This window comes from Erithacus rubecula (genome assembly GCF_903797595.1).
Source record: "Erithacus rubecula genome assembly, chromosome: 1".
Taxonomy (NCBI): Eukaryota; Metazoa; Chordata; class Aves; order Passeriformes; family Muscicapidae; genus Erithacus; species Erithacus rubecula.
Window position 1 is genome coordinate 104,043,056 of NC_136658.1, and position 6,000 is coordinate 104,049,055.

The window sequence follows — 6,000 nt, forward strand, 5'->3', positions numbered from 1 at the left end:
TCCGTGCCCTTCTTATTTTTTAAGCAATGAGAAGAAAAAATTCCAAACAGGAGAAAGACAAATATTTTATTAAAAAAAAAAAAAAAAAAAAAAAAAAAAAAAAGTCACTGCAAACCTATAGAGATGTGTGTGGCAGCTCACAAATACATTGCATTTAGGATAAGCCTAGATTTCTTCACTGATGCTCTTGGAGAGGCATGTGAAAACCCCAGAAAGGATTCCAAGTACAGTGAGGCAGAAACTGTGAAGGTTGTCCTGATCTAGGAAACAGCATCATTTTGAAAAAGAAACATTATTTACCTTTTTTGTTTGACTACTTTAATACCAGCAGTCTTAATTATAAGTATAATATATGTATTTGTACATATATTATACTTATATATATATATATAAATCACATAGAAATATGTTATTTAATGTATATTTTATGTATGATATGTATTGTAGTACACACATTAGTCTGATTCTGCATCTGAGCACAAATAGGCAATTTCAATGCTAATGGTCAGAACAGAAATGTTACCATTTACATCTTATGTGCAGTTTGCTTACATAATTCCACCTTTCTTATGCATGGCAAGAAAAACAATGAACCATGCAATATGTCAGGTAGTTTTCTAAACTGTATGGTAGCTGGATGGTTCCTGCTTTGATTTTTTTATTTCTTCATCAGCTGATAAGATGTGATGTGCTGAAAAAAATCTGTTCTTTGCAGAAAGGTAATTGATTGGAGAAGCCTGGGACACTGCCTGTGCTAAGCCTTGTTCATGGTGATTTGGCTGTGTGGATCAGAAATGAATCAATCTTCCTCAGATTCAGAGGAAAGTGAAAACTTTGCAGGAGGCAGGTTTTCAGGTGGGAACAGGCAAGGAATGTAATAAGTGAAAAAATGCTTCTGGCTAGCTCCTGCCTAGCTGTGAAGTTTGGGCCTCAGCAAGGATGTTGATGTGCCATGAGGATTGATGGTAAGGCAAATTCAGGGAAGGCTGCAGAGTGCTGTAGCATTAATTCATCAGACAACTCAAATGCCAGTGGCAGCTGACTCTTCACCATAATTTACCATTGGCCCAAAATGCAAAATGCCCCCAAGGTCTCCAAGCAGGAATCCATTAACCATCAACTACCAATCACTTGCCCTGTAGTGTCCTTTAGCAGTCAAGGCTGATGTGTATAAGCTGCTGTCTTAATAACCCATACAGGTAATCTTAACCCATAAGGTTAAGAACATCACTGTTCTTCCCAGCTGGGCAAAACAGCAAGTGAGCTGTTGTCTCTTCAAGCAAAAAAAGAAAAAAAAAATCACTAGAGAAAGGCAAGTTTTACTAGAGGGAGATTTAAAATTAAAACCAACAAATTGTTTATAGTCTTAAATGTATCATTCAAAAGAAGTTCTAGTGTAATAGAAAACTAAATGCAATTTTAGCATGTGTTAGGAGTGTCTTTATAGGAGGAGAAAAAATACTGACACAGGATTGGAGTATGATTAGGCAGACTCTCCCTGCCAGGTAGCAAAAATCTCGGTGAGATGACACTGTGTTCCTTAATGCAAAGGAAAGTGTCATAAATCACTGTAATTAGCAGCCAACAGTTCTAGTTTTGATTGAGGTGGACAAAGCTGCTCGAGCTCTGCCAGTAAACTGTGTGAGAGGATCTCTAAATCCAGCTGAGGAAGAAATTAGGTACCTCCAGCCTATTGCTGCTCCCATGAGAGCCTGAGCAGTGAAAATAGCAGAACTTGATTAAACCATCAAAACTTAAGAAGTCATGAATACAAGAAAGCAAATGAATAAATAATATTATGGAAATTTTAGTCCCTTATCTAACCCACTCATTGAAATTTTGGTTTTCATAGTGATTTCTCTGGAAATGCTAAAAATGGGTACCTAGAGTAAGGGGGTTATGCATATGAATAAACTGCTGTAAAGAGTCTTGCAACAGGAGGCTTTAATAACTACTCATCCTGTGGTAATTTAATCTTCAAGAAATTAATCACACTTCAAAGCCAAAATTTTGTGACATTTGTATCTTCATTGAGTTTTCCAAAGAGATGGATGGATGCTTCCAAACTTCTCATGAGTGTTATTTAACCCAGACAGGGGTTTGTGAGATAGTCTCAGGAAAGAGTCCAAATTATCAGAGAAAATCCAGAAGTAAAAAAGCTTTATCAAGACAAATGAGTGAAAGGAAAGATATAAATCCAGCAATTGTGTGGCTGGAGCAGTGTAATTCTATAATGAGAGGCAATTTAGGTATGATTTAGCAGCATTTAGGCTTCATGTTGAATCTTGGCACAGGGAGGAACTCTCTTTTAGTAATCTAGCTGAAGGATAATTTTAAAGCAAAAGCCTCTTCCTTGGTGCCATAATTTATTGTATCACGTTGTCTTGGTTAGACAGGTCCATTAAACATGACATCATTCCTCAGTGTTTTCTCTACTGATATTACTGAAAATGAACATAAACCAAGGCTGTGACTGTCATGTGTCTTTCTGGTTGTGGACAGTCATCTGCTGGGAGAGCTGGGTCACCTCCACACCTACACACTGAGGATTGAGAGGGAGCAAAAGAATTACCACAGCCTCCTTTGTATTTGACAGGACAACTGCAGCAGTGTAAAGAGCTGTGATGTTACTCGGTATTGCGGTGAGGGCACTGAGGTGTTCACACCTGGGAGCTGCTCCATGGCACAAAGGGGGATGCTGGAAAAGTGTGGATGTGGGGTTATACTGATACCATGGGCATGAGCTATCACAGCACAGCTCTAGCAGGCTGGGAGGCACCTCTGGCTGTGGAATGGGGATGCAAATCTGTCTCAGGAGTAACACAGCTTCAGCAGATCCTATTGGGAAGAACAGAAGTGAGCTGATGATCTCTGGAAGTCCTTTCCCAGACTGTGATCAGGATCTGCTAATTAGAAATGGGATTTGACAGCCCAGTGCTAAAAAAGAGAGGGAAAAGCAGGAAAGTGTTTTTGAGCAGGGGTGCAGCAGGAAAGCAGACACGAGGGCAGGTGACACGGAGGGAAGGTCCGGGGCGGTGAGCAGGGTTGCAGCTCCTTCCCCGTGAGCGCTGCGGGGCCGGCACCGAGAGGAGCTGCTGAGCCACCGGCCGGGCGGCACCGGACAGACTGCCGTCCCTCCTCCCGTCCTTCGAGAGCTCTCCTCGAGCAGGAAATCGCCGGTGGAGTCCCCCTCTCCAGGCAGGCAAAAGTTACCCTGAGCTATCACCAGTGTAAGCCAAGTGGATCTGCAGCCCTGGGAAGAGAAATCTGGCAAATAGATGGTTGTGTTCCAGAGCCACATTAGCAGATCATAAAGCTGGTACCCTGCCCAAAGGATGCCATCTGGGCTCCCTCACCGTCAGTCCTATGCAAAGGCAGATTAATTTTATCTCTGCCTTTATACACCGGAGGTTATGTTGCCCCAGCTTTAGTGCAGCTCTTCCTGGAAACTATTGACTGCTTAATGAAATGGGATTTCTGTCTGTACTTAAGACCTGTTACTGGCAGTGTCTTTTCCTCCCAGTAACACAGCAGTGTGCAGCCATTCTGGCCTGTTTTGTGGTACTGCGCATTTTTTTAATACAGAACATGGATCTGCCATGATGACTGCAAAAGACAGTCAGAGGAAGTACTGGAGCAGGGAATTGCATTGGGAGTTATAGTGTAAATAAAGCAAGGACCTAGAAGGATCTGCCAGTCCTGATTGGAGTCTCATCAACATGTTTTTCCCTTGCTCATATCTATCCCCTTTTCTGCTTTCTCAGCTTGGAATCATTTATTTTGTAAACAAGAAGGAAAGAGCAGAAGTTTCAGACATGTCACGTCATTCCCTGGAGTGAAGGCAAGTGCACAGAGTGAGTGCCGCAGGCTGCGTGTGAAGAATGTTTTCAGGGAAGACAGCTTGACAAATCCCTTGTTTGCTGCTTCCTCTTTGGTGTAGAATCAAGAGAAGGTTGGTAAACAGTGATTGCACAGCCTTCAAAATAAAGACTTCAGGCTATAAAATAAAAAGAAGTTAATCAAGGTGTCTGTTTGGCTTTCCCCGTGCTGCTCTAGGAGGAGGAACTAGATCTCTCCCTCTGTTCTTCACATCACTCTCTCTTTTGGGGTTTTTACTTACAGAATTTTTCATTGTGCCTTTTTGGGACATGTCTGAAACCCCTAGGCCTATTGCAAACACCTGGCATTAAATCTGTGCAGCAATACACAGACCATAATTGTGCAGAGCAGGAGAGGAGCTAAATTAATTCCTAAGCAATGAGGTAGAATTTCTGCAAGGAAAGGAAGAACCCTGAAACATGAATACTTTTGCAATACTGTCATGCTGCAAAAGGATCAGTGTTCACTGAATTTTTCAGCACAAAGAAGAATGAAAAATGCTCTGTGTAATCAAGTAGCTTGAAACAAATTTTATAAACAGAGTGAGATAGAGAGTAATTTTTTCCATACTTCAGTTTTACACTCCTACATAATTAATACACAGCTGACAACATTGTTTTTCTTGCACATGATGCATTTTCCAAATCAGTACAAAGTATAAAACATTCAGGTTTTTGTAATAGCAAATATATTTCATTCATTTAGAAGGTGAAACACTCCAAAAGGATGATGCATGGGTGGTTTTGGTATCATTTTCTACTCAAATATGTCACTTGCAGCAAAGTTTGCTGTGCTTGTCATGTCACTTTCAGAATTAACCGAAAACTCACGAGTGTCAGGGAGCACCAGAACTCACTGGCTGTGGAAGGACCCAGCTCCTCTGCCCTTCCTTTTGAGGTCAGGCAGTGAGATCAGCTGCTGCATTTGATAGTTGCTAGCCTGAGGGCAGCTGAAATATGCTCTGTTTCATGGTCTGTATTCAGGCTGTCACAAAGACCTCAGACTTTGCAACTGTTGTGACTGATCCAAGATCAGCCCTTTCTGGGTCTGCAGCCTGCCAGAAACCTCCTGAGCCAATAAATCCATGTTTCAGGGGCTATGGAGCCTGAGGAGCTTCCAGGCAAGGTAAAGCTGAAGCTCAGAGCATCCTGGACACCTGCACTGGCTCACCCCAGAGAAGGCACAGCAAACTTAGCCTGAGCTAGGGGGAGGAAAAAGGCAGTGAGAACACTGTCATTCCTGGTCAGGGGGAGAAGGCTTGTCTTCACTGCAAAAATGGACATCCATAAATCAGAACTGCCCCCCTCCTTTCCTTCCCTAGCCACTCCAACTGTTCAACTTCCAGAGGCCACCTCCATGAATAAAAATATGAATAAAATAGGCACCAGACCCTCTGATGACATCCAGCATCCCTGGAAGTGTTACCTCATCCCTGAAAGCATTCAAGGTCAGGTTGGTTGTCCCTGAGCAACCTGAGTTAGTGGGTGTCCTCCCTTCCCATGGGCAGGGGGTTGGAAGTAGTTGATCTTTAAAGTTCGTTCCAATCCAACCATTCTATCATTCTGTAATTCTGTGATGCATTTAGGATGGTCATCAAATGGGATTCTGTGAAACTCAAAACCATGAAAAAAAGTCTACCCAGTGGCACATGTCCTCAGTTTTGGCCAGACCAGAGAAGAATTTTGGAAGGAATTTTGAGAGGCTTGAATGTGCCAGACAAAAAGGAATGCTAGATCACACTTTGAAGTTTCTGTGGACGCTGAATTACTGAAAAAGAAGTAGTACTAGTGATTATTTATCAACAAAAATCAGCATGAACTGCATCTCAGTCTTGAGTGATTAAAAAGAGACAAGTCTGGGCAGAGGTAACTCTTCAGCATTAAAAGTTATATAAAGTGGCAATACATTTTAAAGCAGAAAACCTGATCAGTTCTATAATTTATTCCTCCTTTATATCACAATGAAATATGTTTATATGTATTTGAGTTATGACGTATTATGTGTAAAGATGGTAGAAACTTAGTTGAAGCAGAACTGGAGTCATGATTAAATGGTTAACTTATTTCCCAAATGAATGAGAAAGGAAACAGGGTGCTGCAACCTTTTGCTCTCACTTCCTCA